Source organism: Sceloporus undulatus, chromosome 6 (assembly GCF_019175285.1).
Source record: "Sceloporus undulatus isolate JIND9_A2432 ecotype Alabama chromosome 6, SceUnd_v1.1, whole genome shotgun sequence".
In the NCBI taxonomy this organism is placed as follows: domain Eukaryota; kingdom Metazoa; phylum Chordata; class Lepidosauria; order Squamata; family Phrynosomatidae; genus Sceloporus; species Sceloporus undulatus.
The window spans coordinates 162,038,935-162,059,211 of NC_056527.1; the positions used below are offsets into that span (position 1 = coordinate 162,038,935).

General features: G+C 41.2%; 1 protein-coding gene across 7 annotated transcripts in view; it reads right to left on the bottom strand.

Moving 5' to 3' along the window:
* ZFAND6 (zinc finger AN1-type containing 6) overlaps positions 1–20,277 on the bottom strand; it is a 66,546-nt gene that overhangs the window by 24,311 nt on the left and 21,958 nt on the right. Inside the window, exon 1 of one of the 7 annotated variants that reach the window (XM_042472209.1) lies at positions 19,586–19,669. The exons of 5 other annotated variants lie outside the window; for them this stretch is intronic. The gene's annotated coding sequence lies outside the window, so the exon portion shown is untranslated. Of the gene's footprint in view, positions 1–12,147; positions 12,443–19,585; positions 19,670–20,277 lie in introns of those variants that run through there. One more of the 7 variants, XM_042472208.1, reaches the window with a different exon arrangement.

The following is a 20,277-nucleotide window of genomic DNA, read 5'->3' on the forward strand; positions in this document are numbered from 1 at the left end:
TTAACATGGAATAATAGCACTATAACAGTGTAGTGTGATACTGTAGAGACAGAGACAGAGAAAGAGAGATTGTTGTGTGTCTTCAAGTTGGTTTTGACTTAGAGCGACCCTAAGGTAAGCCTATATAACAGGGTTTTCTCTGCAGGATTTGATCAGAGGGGTTTTTGCTAGTACCCTCTCTGACGCGGAGAGAGTGTGACTTGACTAAGGTCACCCAGTGGATTTAAAACACACACACACACACACACACACACACACACACACTATATCCTGCTTTTTCCTCTGATGCAATTACCACCCTCCTCTGGCTCCTTGGTTTGCTTTTTTTAACAGCTGCTGCACAACAGCTATGAGAAGTAGGACACTGTAGTGTTGACCTTAAGATGCGATGACACAGGGACGAATTTGCATTTAGCAAGGAAACTCACCAGACAGTCATGGGTGAAGCCCTCTCTTTCAGCCCAATTTACTTCCATGGGTCATTTTAACTACATGGGAAAAACTTCACATAGGTCATATATGACATGCGTTATCAACCACACAGGCTGCCTTATGGAGTAGAACAGCAAAGACAAGGCCTTGCCAGGACCAACTTTCATTTTAGGTTGAGAGGGGGGAATGGGAAGAGATGCCAGGAGAACATGGGATGCAGATGCAAGAGAAAGAGAAGTTTACAGACATACTTGTCTTTCTTCTGAAGGTCTGTTGGCTTTGAGAAAGTATTTAAGAGACAGTTGATACTGCATATACCCATGGTCAGCAATTTTAGAGCCTTCAAATCAGTGGTTCCCAAACTTTGGTCTTCGAAATGTTTTGAACTTCAGCTCCCAGAATTCTTGACTGTTGACCAAGCTGGCTCTAAATGCTCTAAATGTTTTGAACTATATAATCCTGAGCACTGGCCATGCGGGTGTTGCAATCCAAAACTTTTAGAGGGCACTAGATTGCTCACTCCTGACCTAGATGATGCTAAGAGGAAGAAGTAAAGACAAACAAAGGAGCATGAGCCAGTTAAGAGAGCAGGAGACCTTCAGTTGACTGAAGACAACTGTATTAAAAGAGTTCAGGTCACAAACAGGGCTATATCAGTGACAGGAGGCTTAGGCTGTGGTATGCTTTAAAATGAGAGATTTAAGAAGGGATATCTTATGGTCTTGACTTGAGCAATGAAGAAATAAATGGATAGCTCACTGGGTGCCATTGGGCAAGTCACATGTTCTCAGCCTCAGGGGAAGGCAATGGCAAACCTCTTCTGAACAAATCTTGCCAAGAAAACCCCATGATTGCCATAAGTCAGAAACAACTTGAATGTTTATAGCAAAAGGAGAACTGCACTCCAGTAACCAGCAAGATAGGTGATTTCATGCAACCTACAAAGATCGAGGCAAAAGGACTACTAGGCACATAATGCTTAGCTGCCTAGCATGACCAGATAACAAAACAGAGTAGGTTTAATTCAACAGCACAGTGCTTGGGAAAGTTATTTTGGGGACTACATCTCCCAGAATCCTCCACCCAGAATGGAAACATATCAAGATAGTCATGCTGGGCATGGAATTCTAGCAACTGGAATCCCCAAATGTAACTTCATCTACCTCTGATCACTACCCTGCCTCCAACCATGTGTACTCTTCTTAACTTTCCTAGGCTGCAGTTTCTAATTAATAAGGCTGGCGATAGCTGCATTTAGTAGGATTAGCACAACATCTCAGGCTTTTAATCCTTCTGTACACAGAGTCCTCCCACAGAAAAAAGAAACTTGAGTCTCAGCAAACATGACAATTAAGTGTTTGTTACAGTGTAGATAAACTGTAGCACAACTCATATTCAATGGCAACTAGGGCTGCATTCTGACAACATCAACTCCTATGCAACCAATGCCAAGAGGAAGCACTTTCCAAGTAACTTTGTCCAACATTGGGGAGCTCAAAAAACACAGTGCAAAGTGGTGATCAATGCAGAAGGAGTAGTGTATAGCAGCCTTCCAGAGTAATCCTCATGAGAAGAAAGGAACAAATAACAAATCAGCAAGCAAATCCAGATGTGACCCAGCTACCCATCCTAACCGATGTTCAAGATGAAAATAAAGTAATAAGGGCATAAGACTAACCAGCAACAAGGCAGGCAGATGGTTTTAGACTGTCAATACATCCTAGCCTAAAGAAATACTGTAGTACCAAGAAGGTGGAAAGCCCATGAGCATGATGAGAAAAGGGAAGATTCACCAAGTCCATTAAAAGACAGGATTTTTACTACACCGTTGTATATAATGAGACTTTAGCACCCATGGATTTTGGTTCTGGAACCAAACCAAAGCAGATACCAATGGCCCACTGTGCTGTGTTTAAATCTAAGTATAGAGAATCAGGAGTAACTGTCCGTGGAATCCAAAATGACTTGACCTGACCTGACCCACATCTTTGACTAAGCTGTTCTCAGAAGATAGATAAATATCCACTAGATTTTGTAATTCTCGATTTTTGCAATGCACTTCTTGGCAGCTTAAATACAGTCAGCCCTCCACATTTGTGGCTCTGACCTTTGCAGGTTTGATTATTCACTAATTTGATTAATATGTCATCTCTAGGAATCTCTAGGTCCTCCAGCAGACTCTATGCTCAACATCTGCTAGAAGTCACACTGGAGACCCTAGGGCAGTGATTCCCAAACCTTGGTCCTGTGTATGGTTTGGACTTCAGTTCCCAGAAGCCCTAGTCAGCTTGACCACCAGTCAGGAATTCTAGGAGCTGAAGTCCAAAATATCTGGAGGACCAAAGTTTGGAAACCACTGCCCTAGAGGTCCGTAGGGTGAACCCCTCTAGGCATTTTTAGGTCCCCCACCACAATTTTATGGTCAAAATCTGGCAAATGTTGACCATAGAGTCACACTTGAGGGCCTGAAGATTCCTAGGTCCAAAACACACTGCAGCCATAATCCACTCTGACACCGATTTAAATGCCATGGAATTCTGGGATTTGTCATTTTGTGGCATTTAGCCACCTCTGCCAGAGAGCTCTGGCACCATAACAAAGTATGAATGAATGAATGAATGAATGAAGGTTTATTTATATACCGCTGTTCCAATGATCACGGTGGTTAACAATAATAACAAAAACAATAACAATACATTATATAACATAGGAACCCCCCAAGATAAAACCATACAACATCATAAAAGCCATCATTCATTCCTAACTTAAAACCAATAAAAACATCAATAAAACCCCCTAGCTAAAACACGATCAACATCATTACAGGAGCAGATAACAATTCAAGACATAGTAGGGAAAGCTTGCCAAAACAAATGGGTCTTCAAATTCTTCTTAAAGGACTCAAGGGAGAGGGCTGAGCAGAGCTCGATAGGGAGAGAGTTCCAGGACTGCGGGGCAGCAACCGAAAAAGCCCTCTGCGCAGTTATTACAAATCTCGTCACAGGAACTCTCAGAAGTTGTCTTCCTCCTGACCTGAGAGTGCGGGGCGGATTATATGGGGAGAGGCGGTACAACTCCCTGAATTATTTCTGCAGTGCAGATGCAGCTTGAGAAGGTAGTGGGCAAAGAAATTCTCCTTGCCTAAGAAAATGGTATGAGATTCAGGGGGTTGGCATAAGTCGAGAGGCAACTTGAAGGCACATACACAGACACACAACTAAATCTTAGCACAAGCATTTCAACCTTTCAGAATGGGGAAAAAAAAAACCTATACAGAAGCTGAGAAATCTTACAGTGGGGGAATCTTAAATCATGGAGAAGACCATCCTGACCATCTCAGGATTCCAGGAGGAACCACTTATTGGGAACAATTCAAACTGAACAAGGTTGGCTTTCTCCATGATGTTCTTCTGGCAATAAGGGAACAAAGTGTTTATAGGGAAATAAAGGAATCATGTATTTATGTGGAAAGAGCTTGTGATAATTTAAACAAAAGCTTAAGAAAACTAGTCAGTTTTGGAAGTGTACCAAAACCTGGGAGCTGCCACCGGGAAGGCCCTCTTCTGCATTTACACCAAATATTGCCTCTGAACGATGCGAAATAAAGAAAGATCTGAGAACAAGATCACATGAGAAGATACAATGCCTGGACCTGAGCCTATAGATCTTTACAATCCAGAAATCACCAAGCAGCCCCCTCTTGTGTGTTTCCACAAGACATACCTGGGAAGGTGGTAGAACAGAGAGATGGACCTCCTCTCAAGAAGGAAAAATCTGGGCAGACTAAAAGGGGAGAGTATTAGGGTTTAGCCAAACTGGACCCATGTTGTATAGGACTTTATAGGTACCAATTAGCACTAAGTTTCTCCAACCATGCTAAGCAGGATAATTCACTTCTTACTTTAGGAAGATTTCTCTTCAATGTACGCTCTTCCATATATAGAACACTGTGAATAATTCAGCCACACTGGTTCAGTAGTTACCACTTGTACATTCAAACTTGAGTGCAGCTGCTTTACAGATTAGTAGAACACCAGCTCAAAGTTCAAAAGATTATAAATGGCTAGGAAGCCATATGTCAATTGCCTGAGCTAATCCGAAATGGAAGATGGAAACTGGAAAAAATATCTTGTACATGAAGAACTCCAGACAAACATCAGTGGGGGAAATTCAGCCCTTTTCTGTGAAAAGGATTCACGATACACGTCTGGAGGCCTAAGTAACACTATTCATACAAGAAGCAATTCTTTACTCCAAAATAATCACAGTAATAATAGGATATGGCATCATGAAAGGATTCATGAAGAGGTGTTGTCAGACAACTTATTTTATGGCATACTATTTTAACAGTGACTTAAAGTGTTGTAAACAAAATACAAGCCACTTGATCTTGAACTTGAAAGACCTGCATACAAGTGACACTTCTGCAAGCAAAAGGATTTTCTACAAAGCAACTGACTGAGCTTTAAATTGTTTTGAGCATGCCATTTTATGTTGAAGCGTCTAACATATCTGCAAAAGTACAGAAGACTAAATGACAGAGTCTAAGACAGGATAATCAGAGGGACTGTCAGTTACAAAGCAACTGAACATATAAGACTGGATCATAGGGTACTGAAAAGTCTGAAACCTATACCCAATAAATAATTCTTACAGTGGTCAATGGATAGACTTTGTTGTGTTGATTTGTCTTTCAATGAATTCCAAGAATAAAAGATTCCTTGGACTAGCTATTTTAGTATTTTTACTATCTGAACAGGCTACACTGGAGAAAAATCTAGCAGCAAAATCTAGTAGACAGATCCATAGGGATAAATACAAATTGAATGCAGAACATGCAACCGTATCATAAACAAAAATCATTTATGTTACGTTAAAACAAACATTTGCTTTTAACACAAGCAATCTTCCTCTCCTAGTAAGCTTAGATTCAATTAACTGACACTCTACAAGTAAACAGTGTTTGCATCCAAACCAGCAAGCGACAGAGGAGCTAACAGGAGCTGGCTGTAGGTGCAAAAAGGGAGCACCAGTGCTAACAGTGTTGGATCAGGACTTGAGAGATTGAGGTTCTCACTGTACCATGCGACTCACTGGCTAACCTTGGGCCTGCGCTCTCTCAACCTGACCTTCCTTGCAAAATGGTGATGACAATCATCATCATCATCATCATCATCATCATCATCATCATCATCATCATCATCCTGTCTTTCTCCTAATATGGAAGTTTTAAAAATGAAGTAAGTAATTGTATGAAAACACTGATGTATTCTCTCATGAGGAGTTCCACCACCTCAGGGCAACCACCAAGATGACCCCCACAGGTTCTTACAAAACATGCCTACAACTGTGGTGAGCCTGTGATAAAGCCCTTGCCTGAGGTCTTCAAACTTCAGCAGCTCATATATATATATGAAGATACAGTCTGTCAGAAAGACTGGATTCAAACCACGTAGGAGTTTATGGGTCATAACCAGATCTTTGCATTGTGTCCCAAAATAGACTGGTAGCCAGTGAAATTTTTCAAGTGTTGGTGCTGAGAGGAGGAGTGAAAAGCTACCAGAATATGGTCCAGTTTCTTTTTGGGTAACTAGACCATACACTTCGAGGATCTTCTGGAAGTTGTGGTTAAAAAAACAACAACAACTTTTCAAAACAGTGGGCACTGATTCAATTATCCATGTGGCTAAAATAATTCATTTTCTATTTTAGGGAGAGAAGCTATTTGGCATCAAATAAAGCTGCTGAAAGCACTGCAGCATGCAATCAGTGTTTCTGACATCTATCAGCACACTGCATAGTTGTGGCTTGGTCCTTACTATAGAGAATATCAAATAAAATTCAAGAAGCTGCGTCACGCGGAATGGGACTTCTAAGTAAGTAGTGACATAACTCAGCTTTGACTGTAATGCTCTTGGGCTCTTACATGGAAGCCAGTCCCTGAATCAATCCTACTGCACAAATGGACACTGGAGATGGATGAATTGCATACCTATAACTGTAGTTCTTTGAGTGGTCATACGTGGACTGACTCCCTCCAATTTGTTGAAGTTGGGTGTTTTAAACTATTCACTGCGCACATTTGTGTGAGTCACAGTGATCACGAAGGACCACCACACATTGCAAAAAGTCACCAGTTGCTACCAGGTGGCTTATGTTAGTATATGTGTGTGTGTGTGTGTGTGTATGTGTGTCCCCATGAATTTCATAAGGTTTTCTTAGGCAAGAACCCAAGTAAAAAACTGGAACCTCTACTGTTCAAGCCAATACGTTTTTAAAATTTATGACGTAAAAGTGCATGTTGTGGGTAAGAAACTCATGCAACTTACTGGAATAGCATGTGTAACCCAAATCTCCCCCCAAATCTATCCTGCCCCCAAAGGAAAAAGCAAATTCCTTATAAGAAATTCATCACTTACAAAAAGCTTTGAACCCCGAGAAGGATGCTTCAAGAAGCCATAGGGTCTAGAATGTAGTTACAGTATAAACTTCAGAAGTGTCTTGTTAAGTCAGATCAAGATGTATCTTGTCTAGCATCCTTTCCAAGAACCTGGACAGTGGACACCCAGTAGATAGATTGTAGTCTACCACCACAGTCTGATAAAAACTCTCTAAACATATTCAGTTAACAGACCCAGTAACAGACCATCATAGTCAGAGGTCCTGAATGTTGTTTGGCCCAGAGTCATGGTATTTTTTGGATGGAGAGAGGTTTTCATGCAACGTTACCTTATATTCACTACATTGTACAGTGGGCCCTTGCTATCCACTAATATTTGGTTCCAGGAAGGATGCCAAAATTCATGGATGTTCAAGTCCCATTAAATACAGTGGCATAGTAAAATGGTATCCCTTATATAAAATGGCAAAATAACAGATCACTTTTGGGGATTTATATTTGTTTTGAATATTTTGAAGCCTTGGATGATTGAATAAAGAATCTGTAGATAAAAAATAAAGAATGGATAAAGTATCCGTTGATACAGAGGACCGGCTGTATTTTTTAACACAGTAAACCAATGCTCTCAGGTCTTTCCTTCAGAAAAATGCCTTGACTGAAATGACAGAACTCATGCAATACTAGCTGGTATGTAGTTTAGGAGCATCCCAACTAACATTTTCTGACATCTGCGAGCACAGAGACAACTGAGAATCCATTTGCAGCTTCGATCTCAACACTGACTATTCCAGAAAAATTCTGGGTCATTTGAAGTCAACACTTCCTCTGTTAAATTAATTTCTGTAAACTCAGGCTCAACTAAGTCTTACTTGGACTTGGCTGTGCTACCATTTTACCAGTACAATAAGGCTGTAAATACAATGGAAATCTGCACATATGCTGTCTAAGTGCCTGCCCAAGTTACCTAGAGAGAGGCTCATCACCATGTGTCACCAGGTGACAAACTACCTACACGAACTATGGGAAAAATATAGTACAAAATAGTTAGACCTGCCAATTGGTGAAAGGATTATCCACATCAGTTAAATCATGGATCTTCGTGGTATTCAGGGTAAATAAAGTATTCAAAGGAAATGTTCATTCTGGGTCAGATCACTGGTAACCTGGCACAATTCTGGGTATCTGGTAGTAGCTTCTCCAAATGCAGGCAGATTCCTTTTTCCGCCCTGCCATCCCAAACTGTTTGCATGGAGATCAGGACATCACAGCCCTCCCCAACTTGCTGCCCTTCCCACACATATTGGACTAGAACTACCATCATCCCAAGTCATTGGCCATGGTGGCAGAATTTGTAGTCCAACATATCTGGAAGGTTTCAAAGATATAGCCGTGTTAGTCTGTAGAGTCAGTATGTCGAGAGATCTTGTAGCACCTTTGAGACTAACTAAAGAAAGGAGTTGGCAGCATGAGCTTTCATAGACTTAAGTCTGCTTCCTCAGTTCCTCCAAATGCATCTGAGGAAGTAAACTGAAGTCTATGAAAGCTCATGCTGCCAACTTCTTCCTTTAGTTAGTCTCCAAGATGCTACAAGATCTCTCGACATACTATATCCAGAAGGTGTCACATTGGAGGAAACTGTTATACAGTAATTGTAAAACACGTGCTGTTTGCCACTGAGTACTGCCTCTCCCCACACAACACCCCATCTGAAAATGCTCCAACATTACTACAGTTGTAATATGTATTTACCATGAAGAAATATATATTTCTATAGAAATAGGTTAAAAAGATCAAGGGATACTGACACATTTATTTTAGCGAATGACAAATATTACCTTTTTAAAAAATGGAACCTCAATAGTAAAAGTATTTCTTGTCAAAGGAAGAGCAAGTGCTATTCATATGAAAGAGTCCCTATGCAGGAAATAAAGACAGATACTCCTGACTGCATTCACACCCACCAGATTCCTGCTAATGAAAGAGTACAATGAATGATTTACATACACCGTTTGGCAAGACACCAATTTTCTATTCTGTCATATCTTCTCAAAGTCAAACAGCCTGGAAGGATTCAGACTGCATGGGAGTGTTGGCATACCTGTATTGCAAGAAGAATTGCTTGCTTGCAGGAAGCCAAGATTAGACACTTACTACAGGTACATGCAAAGTGTACCAGAGGAAGTACTGAGACTGCTTCCTACTTGGCTCCTACTTCCTGCTTGACTCTCTGAAATTAATCCAGAGTCTATGAATAGGAAAGGAGAATTTTTGGAAAGATGGGCTGGCTCAAAGTTAGAAGGAGAAACAAACTGAGTTGAGTTTCTGCAATGCTCAATTTTAAGTACAGTCTTTTGGATCCTGACCATGGTCTTTTGCGAGAAGCAGCTCACTGTATATATCCAAGAGGACTTCCAGTTTCTATTTCTTGAGTTTCCTGCCCCCAAGGCATACACAGCAAACTGCTTTTCAAACTTAGAAAGTGTTGTGGCAATGAGCATGTGTAAAGGGTCAACTATTAAAAAAGCATTCACTAGACTTTGGCATACCTAACAGTGTGGTGTGAATCTCCCTTACCATCACCCAAGGGTTTGTAAAGTAGTTAAAAATTTCAGTGCCACTGCCAATGCCCCAATATGTCCAAACATGGTACTTGGAACAGGCAGCCAAAATTTGCTGCTCGTTTCCAAAAGAAATGATCTGGTTTTCTAAGGTGTGACACCATGGCACAAATCGTAGATTGCATTCGTACATGGCTAATGCAAGGAAGAGCTTGTTTTGGTTCTGTGAACAGGATTCAATGGACATCTAGTCTCTCCAAGTCAATGTGAGCTGCCCTTCAGACAGACATCTTATCCTGGCATAGCCAAATCAAACCAATTTTAAGTTAGATAGTTCACAGTACAAATATAAATGGTCCTGTGTAAAGCTTTGAGAATGTTGCCTTTTTATTTGTTCTTGTGTGCTTTCAAGTCATTTCAAACTTATAGTGACCCTAAAACAAACTTATCATGGGGTTTTCTTAGCAAGATTTGTTCAGGGGAAGTTTGCCATTGCTTTCCTGAGGCTGAGAGCATGTGACTTGCCCAAAGTCACCCAGTGAGTTTCATGGTTGAGCTGAGAATTGAACCCTGGTCTCTAGAGTCACAGTCCAACACTCTAAACATTACGCCATGCTGGCTCTATATACACTCCACTAAATTGCCTTCCCTATGGTCAACTATCAGTTCAATTATTTTGGCTATGTAAAACCTTTTAACACATTTATGAAGCACATAAAAATAGACAAGACTTTTTCGTTTTGTGCAACTGCTTGTCCCAACAAGAATGGACTCGGTGAATCACTGTACAGTCAGCCCTCTGTATGCACTGACGTTTTTATCCACAGATTGAAACATCCACAGCTTAAATTTTTATACACAGACACACTCCGGCTCAGCCATGTCAACCTACTAGGTGATCCTGGGCAAGTCACACTCTCTCAGCCTTAGAGGATGGCTTTGGCAAATCCCCTCTGAAATAACTTGCAAAGAAAACTCCATCATATGTTTGCCTTAGGATTGCCAAGCTCGGAAACGACTGGAGGCACACAACAACAATAACAACAAGTGTGTGTGTGTGTGTGTGTGTGTGTGTGTAGACACACACACACACACACACACACGTATGTTCCAATAAGCAAACTTTGATTCTGCCATTTAATCTAAGGGACACCTTGTATTTAATGGGACTTGAGCATCCATGGATTTTGGTATCCATGGGGGTCCTGGAACCAAACCCCACCGGATACCAAAGGCCAACTGTATAAATCATCACTTGTGCAAATACCATTGATTCAATGGATCTGCTCTAGTTGGGACCAGCAACTGGATTTAGACTCAGGTCTCCTTGGCTTAGTCACCCACTAAATTTATCTTAGTCACATTAAAGGGCCTGGCCATGTCCCCTAACATCATCTGCCTTGTTGGGGTGGTCCTTCAGTGGGTGGCAACCCTGCTCAACACCAGATACCCTGGTGTAGTATCACGTGTGAATGCAGCCAGTATATGTGTTCGTGTTGATAAGTGTTCAAAGCATCCATAAAAGCAAAGTATAAATCATCGTACAAACAACAATGAAGAGCAGAGGCGGTACGCTACCGAAAAAAGAGTCAGTAATAGCATGCAATGCAAGCATCTGATGACACTTGACTATGACAAGGCATAAATAAGAGCTCAGAAGTTCCTCATGACTTTGCAGCATGTCAGATTAGTCACAGTCTGAAAAAGGAAGAAGCCAGGTCAGATAATGAAAGGAAGCAGAGTCTGCTTCCTTACTTGGAAAAGATATAAGTAAGATACAGATTGATTCTCTCTTGATCAAAATGCTTGGGACCAAAAATGTTTTGGATTTTTTTTCAGATTTTGGAATATTTGCATATACATAATGGAGTGCAAAGGGGGATTTCGGGGGGGGGGGGGGATCAGCATGTGTGTTATAGACTACAGCAAAGCATTTGACTGCATAGGTCATGAAAAAACTATGGAAGGCTCTTATAGACCTGGGTGTGCCACTTCATTGATAGTCCTGATGAGAAATATATACTTAGGACAAGAGGCCACTGTCAGAACAGATTATGGAGAAACAGAATGGTTCCCAATTAGCAAAGAACATATTGGCAAGACTGTATTCCATCTCCCTTCTTGCATGCAGATATATCATAAGTGCAGGCTTGGTCACAGAAGAAGGAGGAGTAAAGATAGGAGGAAGAAATATCAACAATCTAAGATACGCAGACTGACACCATACTTACAGCAGAAAAGATCATAGACTTGGAAAAACTACTAAAGAAGGTCAAGGGAGAAAGTATAAAGGCAGGCTTACTGCTGAACATAAAATAATGATCATGGAGGAGACATATACCATATATACTCGACTATAACTCGACCTCATGTATAAGTTGAGGGCAAGTTTTGGGGCCAAAATTGTGGATTTTACTATGACCCATAGTTTAGTCGAGGGTAAAACGTAAGGGCATATAGCAAAGGATCTAAAGGATGAAGCAAGGCAAAACAATGTAATAGAACTTACAAAATTCCAGCAGATATAACTCGTCGTGTTTACTCTTAAGGCTGGATGGATGAGAGGATAGAGGGGGTCAGTGCTTCCAGGGCAGATTATACTCTTGTTTTTCACCAGCGTAAGGTTCCTTCTTATAAATGATAGTTGACTCAGCTTTTTTGGGTCCATTTTTTGACCTAAATTTCTATACTTATACATGATATTCAGTAAATTCAATCTAACCAATTAAGAAATCAAAATAGTAAGAGTTCCCATACTTTGGGTCAAACGCTGATCAATGTTCATTTCCAACTCAGCCAGGAAACTCACTGGATGGCACTGGATGGGTCTGAGAAGGTGCGACTTGCCCAAGATCATCCACTGTCTTTCAATGGCCAAATGGAGAACTGAACTCTGGTCTCCAGTGTCACAGTCCAATGCTCAAACCACTACACCCCACTAGCTCTTTCACATGACAATAACAGCCCTCAATACACTGTTGAGGAATCACCGTTTCGAGCTGTTCAGACATGGCCTTGTGCTAGCAAAGAAATCTGTTTTGTTTTGTGTGTTTGCTTTGGCAAAGCAGGGCACACTCCAAGGGGCCCAGTCATTGCTCTCCTAGCAACGCCGAGGATTCCTGTCCCTACACTTTGATCAGAACACAAAGTTCAAGATCTGAAATGTTTGTGGACACAGAGAAAGACTGACAAAAGTGTCATGAACAGCTAACAGGGAGTGGAAGAGGAAGGAGGCTTTACTTCTGTGCAATGCACAAGTCAGGAAGACCTTTGCTGCTGCATATTTAGACAGGAGAAATTCAGGAAAAACAAGGCAAGCAATGAGGGCAGATGAAAGGAGCAAATGAAACCTGATTTCCACTCTTCCTCTACAACCCGTTTAAAGAGAGTATTCCCCCCACCCCATATCCTTAAAACATGGCTAGAATTCTTTTATGTAAGCATACATGCAAATGCAAAACTGACTTTGAAACATACCAGAAAGATTTCAAAAATAATATGCTGACCATTCTGCTTCATAATCAGGATCTAATAGTCAATTTTCACTCAATTATATCTGCTACTATTAAAGACACACATTTTGAAAGAGCTGACATGGCGTAGTGGTTTGAGTGTTGGACTACTATTCTGGAGATCAGAGTTCAATTCCCATGAAACCCATTGAGTGACCTCTGGCAAGTCACACTCTCTCAGCCTAAGGCAATAGCAAACAAATCCTGTCAAGAAAACCCCACAATAGGTTTGCCTTAGGGTTGCCATAAGGCAACTTGAAGGCACACAACAACTTGAAGGTACACAACAACAATTACAACAACAAACAATATTCATTTTCATCCATGATATCTGCTACTATCAAAGACACACATTTAGGAATGAATGACATCCCCTTGACAAAGTTCACTATTGAAACACAATATTCATCACCCTGTATAAAGTCAGTTTTAGTTAGTTCATATTGAACTAAGCAGTCTCTAAGAGGTTTACAATGTGTAAGCCAATTGCCCCCCAAAAAGCTGGGGACTCATTTTACTGACCTACAAAAGGATGGAAGGCCAAGTCAACCCTGGAGCCCTGCCTGGGATCGAACTCACAAACTTGTGGCTGCAGTACTGGCATTTAACTACTATGCCACTAAGGCTCCTTAGTTAGAATTCAGCAGTACCCATCATTCAGTCCATTGGGTCACTGTTGACACCTGAGACTGATGATGTTCCAGAAACAGCATCACCATAGAGGGAACTGTGCTTTACCCCTCAGGCGAGCCTATTTGAAGCTCTCCTGTAAGGAACTAGCATTTACTGTATATACTCATGTTTACAGTTTGCATCTGGAGCAGATCAAAAGGCAACATCAGCCAGACAGCCTTTGCCTTGGCTCCTCTCATGGTGGCTGGTGTTGCTCACCTGTTCAACCTGCCTCCTCCCTTGAAAGAAACAGCAATGTGACAGGAGCCAAGGCAAAGGCTTCCTGGCTGGCTGGCCCTTCACATTGCTATTCATTTCAGTGCGACTGCAAACTGGTGGAAAGAAGCAGAAGAAAATACTTCCCTCCCCGTGTCTCCAAGGAAAGAATTCATGGATGGTGTACTTGTTACTGATTCAGTGTTTAGGTATTATTATTATTATTATTGGGGTTTCAAATCTTAAGTAGCAGAAGTTCTCAGCACCAAAAGATCTAAAAGATCTTTAAAGGGAGGGGTGGTCCCAAGTAAAGAAAAGGTTAAGAACCATTGAGCTAGGGTGAATAACTCAAAAACACGCGTGCTAGTTCAGCTGCTACTTGTACCTTCATTTCTTCCTCAACTCAGGCTGCATCCACACTGCAGAAATAATCCAGTCTGACACCCCTTTAACTGCCTTGGCTCAATGGCGTGGAATTCTGGCAACTTCAGTTTGTTGGGGCACTAAAGCTCTCTGACAAAAAAGGCTAAATGTCTCACCAAACTACAATTCGCAGAATTCCACCGCAATAAACCAGGGCAGTTAAAGGAGTATCAAACTGGATTATTTCTGCAGTGCCGATGCAGCCTGAGACTGATTCCAGACTAGATAACTGGCTAAAAAATCCCATCTCTGTGTTGTGTGGGTTTCGTGTGTATACTTCATCGGATCACTATAATGATAGGGGACAGCTGTAAACTAACTGGGAATCTAAATCCCACTTCTTGGACTTGAGATCTTCCCTGGCTTCTGATTGCAATACAAGACCAGTTAATCTTTGTGTCAAACTGGATTATTTCTGCAGTGCGGGTGCAGCCTCAGATAAGTCCTAAAATTCTTGCTTCCCAGTTTTATCAAAACCTTTGATGGAAGATGAAACTTTGATGATGTTACATTTTGCAGAGTTATACACTTTTAAGAACTATATAATGCAGAGAACTAAGCCATTGTTGGCCCTCCAAATATTCAAGATATTAGGAGAGCATCCTCCCATTTGCCGGATAGCCAAGCTAACAAACCTCTGCCCTCCACATATTAGTAACCTCCAAAAGCATTTTAAAAGTTCCATCATCTTCAAAGGTGTTTTGCCTTCTGACATGAGAGGGGTGAACACAAGCCAAAATTTAAAATGATGTTTCTGTGTTGCCTTTCATCTCAGGAACTCAAGGAAGTGAACACTGTTCTTTCCTCTTCCAAGTTATCCTCACAACAACACTGTGAGGTAGAGATTAGGCTGAGAAAAGCCACTGAACCAATGAACTCCAGGGTTTGAAGCTGGATCTCCTCCATCCTAATCTGGCACTACTCTCTACAATAAACAAAAAGAGGTGCATTTATTTATTTGTTTATTTATCCCGTCTCATCCCCAATAATGGGACTTATAAATTATTAAACAAGTACAAGTTAAAAACTATACAAAACCTTGGGTAAAAATCTAAATATAAAAGTTATTTAAAGAACAATGACATCATCCGCAGAGTTAAACCCATTTAAAGACGCTATTAAAAATCAACAAAATAGCAGAGCACACCATTAAAAGTCCATCACAGTCAGCTCCTAAAAGCCTATAATAGAAAGGTTTTTTACTTCCCAGCAGAAGTAAAGCAAGGAAGGAGCCATCCTAGCCTCTTTAGGGAGGGAGTTACAAAATTTGGGAGCAGCCATCAAGAAGACCTGTACCTTGTTCCCACCAAATGAGCCTTGGGCTGCATCTGCACTGCAGGAATAATGCGGTTTGACACCACTTTAACTGCCATGGCTCAGTGCTATGGAACTGTGGGAAATACAGTTTATTGTGGCACCAGAGCTCTCTGATAGAGACGGCTAACTGTCTCACAAAACTACATTTGCAAGAATCTCATAGCACTGAGCTATAGCTGTTAAAGGCATGTCAAGCTGGATTATTTCTGAAGTACAGATGCAGCCTGAGAATGTAGTGGGCAAAGAGAAGGGCCTCTGTTGAAAACCACAGAGCTCTAACTGGCTCATATAAACACATTTGTAGTAAATTTGCACCTGAACAGGACCTTATCAGAGCACAGGCAGATGTCTGTAGTACAAATACATTTTCTCTCTCAGACACATCCTCAGTCACACATACATCATCTCCTGTACATAGATAAAAGATGCTCTGCCTAAAGAAAATGAAAAAGACAAAACATTTTCCTGATGTGCATTTTTCATTTACAAGCAGGAAGCTGTTTTTGGAGGTATGGTGTGGGATGCGTATTCGTTCATGCGAAGGCCTCAAAACCTCAACCACAGAATCACAGAGTTGGAAGAGATCCCAAGGGCCATCCAGTCCAACCCCATTCTGCCATGCAGGAACTCTCAATCGAAGCAACCCTGACAGATGGCCGTCCAGCCTCTGTTTAAAGACCTCCAAAGAATGTAAGATGGTATGGAGCCTAATCACAGGATTTATTACTCCATCTGATGTGTGTGAAAGCTAGACCCTAGTTGTGAGGATCCTGACCACAGAACACTATTCACCCATCCTGAACATCCTTCCTAAGCAAACCTAAATGGTGACTGCCTAGCATGAGGTTTTTCTATTACGTAATTTCCTCACTAATGGAGGGAAAATAGAGTAAACTAGCTCTGTGTTCACTCATCTGAACAGGGGTGTCACTAAGGGGTGCAGGGGATGCAAACCTTACCACATGACACTCTAAGGGTGTGTGCGACACCGCTGCTCCCCAATTATGATTTATGAGTAACATTAGTTACTAATGATTCCACACAGTATCATTAGTAACATATTACTAATGATTCCGCACGGTATGGTATTGGTCAATGGGTGTGTGTGAAACCATGAGTTATTTCACTAGGTGACAACAACCCTAAGGACGCCATCGCATCTTAACCTTTATTGTGAAATGCAAGATTCCCTTTAAAAATAGGTACATTTATTGTTTATATTTCTGGCACAAATATGGCAAAACAGTGCTCCTCAAAGCAAACCTCTACATAAATTCCTTACAAAACCAAAGGCAAGCTGCCTTGGCGAAGCCTTACAGTATGCAAACCACAGAATATTATACTGCAAAAGTGATATACCGTATATATTCAACTATAAGTCGACCTCATGTATAAGTCAAGGGCAGGTTTTGGGGGTCAAAATTATGGATTTTGATGTGACCCATAGATAAGTCAAGGGTAAAAATTAGAGGCAATATAACAGTCTGTCTAAAGGACAAAATAAAGGCAAACAATGCCAAAGAACCTATACAATTCTGGCAGGCATAACTGTTTGTGCTAAAGCTGTGGTTCCTAAATTTTGGTCTCCAGATGTTTTGGACTTCAGCTCCCAGAATTCCAAGCTGGCTGGGGCTTCTGGGAGTTGAAGTCCAATACACCTGGAGGATCAAGGTTTGGGAACCGTTGCCTTAAAAGGTGGATGGATGACAGCACAGAGCAGGATTAGTGCTTCCAGGACAGATCATACTCTTGCTTTTTGCCAGGTAATGGTTCATTTTAAAACAAGAGTTAAAGTACAGTATTTATATTGACCTCTGAATAAGTTGAGACAGATTTTTAAGGTCAATTTTTGAGTATATATAATTTTCACCTGTCTGGGGCTTCCCAGCAATTTCAAGATACAATTCCTACTGTCCCAGCTGGGCCGATAAGTGGGGATTATGGGAGTCCTAATAAAAAAGACCCTAGGAAGGCTGTCCTGGCACAATCTGTCGATATGCTAGAATGGCAAGACCTCTGCCAGTTTTCTATGAGGCTGAACAGAGAAAGGAATGTTTGTCCTCTTCCGAAGAGACGTTTTCCAGCCATGCCAGCAACCCAAGTATGTTTATCTTTCAGGACAGACTTGCTTTTACAATTAGTTTGAACAGGAACACAATCCATGCATAGAAATTCCCCAGCAGCTCCAATCGGTAGTAGAGGGAGGGAACTTCCCTAGACTTTAGTGGACATTTTGCGATAACCGGTTGCATCGACCACCGATTCGTCAAACCAAGTAAGACCAATTGATACAGAGTCAGTAACCACTTTAATGAGAATGCTTCCTTGAAAAGGAAATAGAAATCAATGGATATCCCGAACAGACGACCAACGCTTCTTGTTGCTACAACCCATCATCCATTCTTCTGCCTTTGAACTGGCAAATTTGGGAGTATCTGGAGTTCCCTCCAGATGCAACCGCCTTCTTAAAATGGTTGCCTTGGCTTTCAATGGAGAGAAACCACATCTGATCTAAAGTCTGTAGTCCAAAACACATTGCAAAAATAATCTGGTGTGAGACTGCTTTAAGTGCACAGGGAATTTTGGGAACTGTAGTTTTGCGAGACATTTAGCCTTCTATGTGAGAGCTCTGGGGCCACAACTACAATTCCCAGGATTCCCTAGCACTGAGCCAGGGCAGTTAAAGCAGTCTCGAACTGGATAGTTTCCGCAGTGTGTTTGGGACCTGTGTCAGTTACTTCTCCTTAGTGTGTTTTCTTAATAAGGTACATTTTCTTGCAAAGTCCAGATTCCCGCTATCTATAGAGTAAAGCAGGCAGAGCTGGCTTGCAAATTCTACTTTAAAAACAAAACAAACAAACTCCAAGATCAACCAACTGGAGCCAAGTCTGGTGGGCATATTTTAAAAATTAAGGTTTATTATGAAAGGGGTATCTCCGAAAATACCTTCAGACATGAAATTTGTAATCAGTATCAGAATTAAGCTTACAAATCCTTTACACAAATATCCATTCCAGGATTCCCACCAGCATTTTTCTCAGCAATCTAGTTGTTTCATGCTGTTGAGACAACTGGGCATAAAGATACCCCTTGCCATGCCATTGAAGACCACTCAGAAATTGACCATCTGCCCATTCCTGTTTTAGTATTGTTAAGATCAGCTTTAAGCCATGCCAAGGAAGGAGGACAGGTGCATCTGGGATACCTGGGAAAAGGTATTTCACAGACACACACACACACACCTGGTTTAAAATGCACATACCTAAGATGCAGAAAGTAACCAGAGTCTCAAAACACAGGGCATCGCATTTGTAAGAGTCATGTCGAGGTAATATTGGTCTCATAAGGTTTTTCTACTTTAACATTAAATCATTATATTAGATGCTATGATAGCTTGGCTAACTGTCCATCAAACATATCAAATAGAAACATAACACATGGACTCAGTAATGAAAACTTTTGGACATTCTCACTCCACAAAGCATGGGACAAATAAATGAGAACCTATATCCTATATTTCACAAGATCCCACTCCTCCTTGTGAGCAGAGTATATTCATCTTTTCAGACATTATCATGAAGATAAATCCCTTTTTCAATTACAAATAAAACAAATAACGTCTCTAAAGTAGATGTCTTCTCTCTACAATCCAGCCAACGCTGCCAGATCCTAAGAAGTTAAGAGGTTAAAAACAGATCAAGGAGATTTAGGAGCTGCAGTGCCATATGAAAACAGCCCTGTGAGACTGGAAGAAAAGAAAAACCTTCACACAGAGACACAAACCCCACTTTTCTGATTTTAAAAAAGGAAGTTGAAAACTGCAGATTCATGAAAAAATAAACTCGGTCAAGTTTTGTGTTTCGACACCTGATTTCCTGTCCAAAGATCCCTTTTGTTCTGCTTCCCTGCATAAATTTTAATATCCTTACAAGCACCAGAAAAAAGCCCATCCTGAGAAAAACAAGCTTGCAAGTGCATCCGCCCAAGTGCCTCCGAACCAATGTGGGAAACTGCACAAACCATTGCAACGACAACAACAGAAAAAGGGAGCCTACCAACAAAATCTGTACAATTTTCTGTTTGCTTCACCCCAGATTAACTTCACTTGAAGCTGGACTCCAATGCAACCTACCCTGAGCATGACGCTCCACCTTCTCCAATGCGACTGGCTGAACTGGGCAAACTCCACCTTGTTTGTGAAGCTTATAATCCTAATTGGTAAAAGCTAATATCCATTATTTAAAGAACTTTTTCCTTGCTAGCAGGGTAGGTTAAGCAGGTTAAGACACCCTGAGCAAGCTGGTTTCTTAAAGAAGCAGCACATTGATTCGGCAGAGGCAAAAAAGAGCAACGTTTCAATGAAACCCCCCCAGTTTCAAAATAGCATATATAAATCCAAACAGTTTGGACACACAAAAAAACTAAACAAAGGAAGCCAAAGCAATCAGGTTATGGGATCTTGAATGGAAATCTTGAACACTGCCCAGGAAGCAAGAGATTTAAAAGAGGAAGATGAAGTAACTGCACAAAACACATGTGTGAAAAATGAGGTCAGTGGCTTACAGTGTTAGTGCCCTAGGTGTTATGCGAAACTTGGCAAAGGGGGGGGGGGATAAACCTCACAGCTATGCGGGTCCATCTGATCCTGTTTTAAGTTACAGGGTCGATGTGCAAAGTCTTTGCAAAATTTCAGCCACAGATCTTGACCACACCAGTCGCCAGGTTTTTCAGGTCACTACTTGAAAAA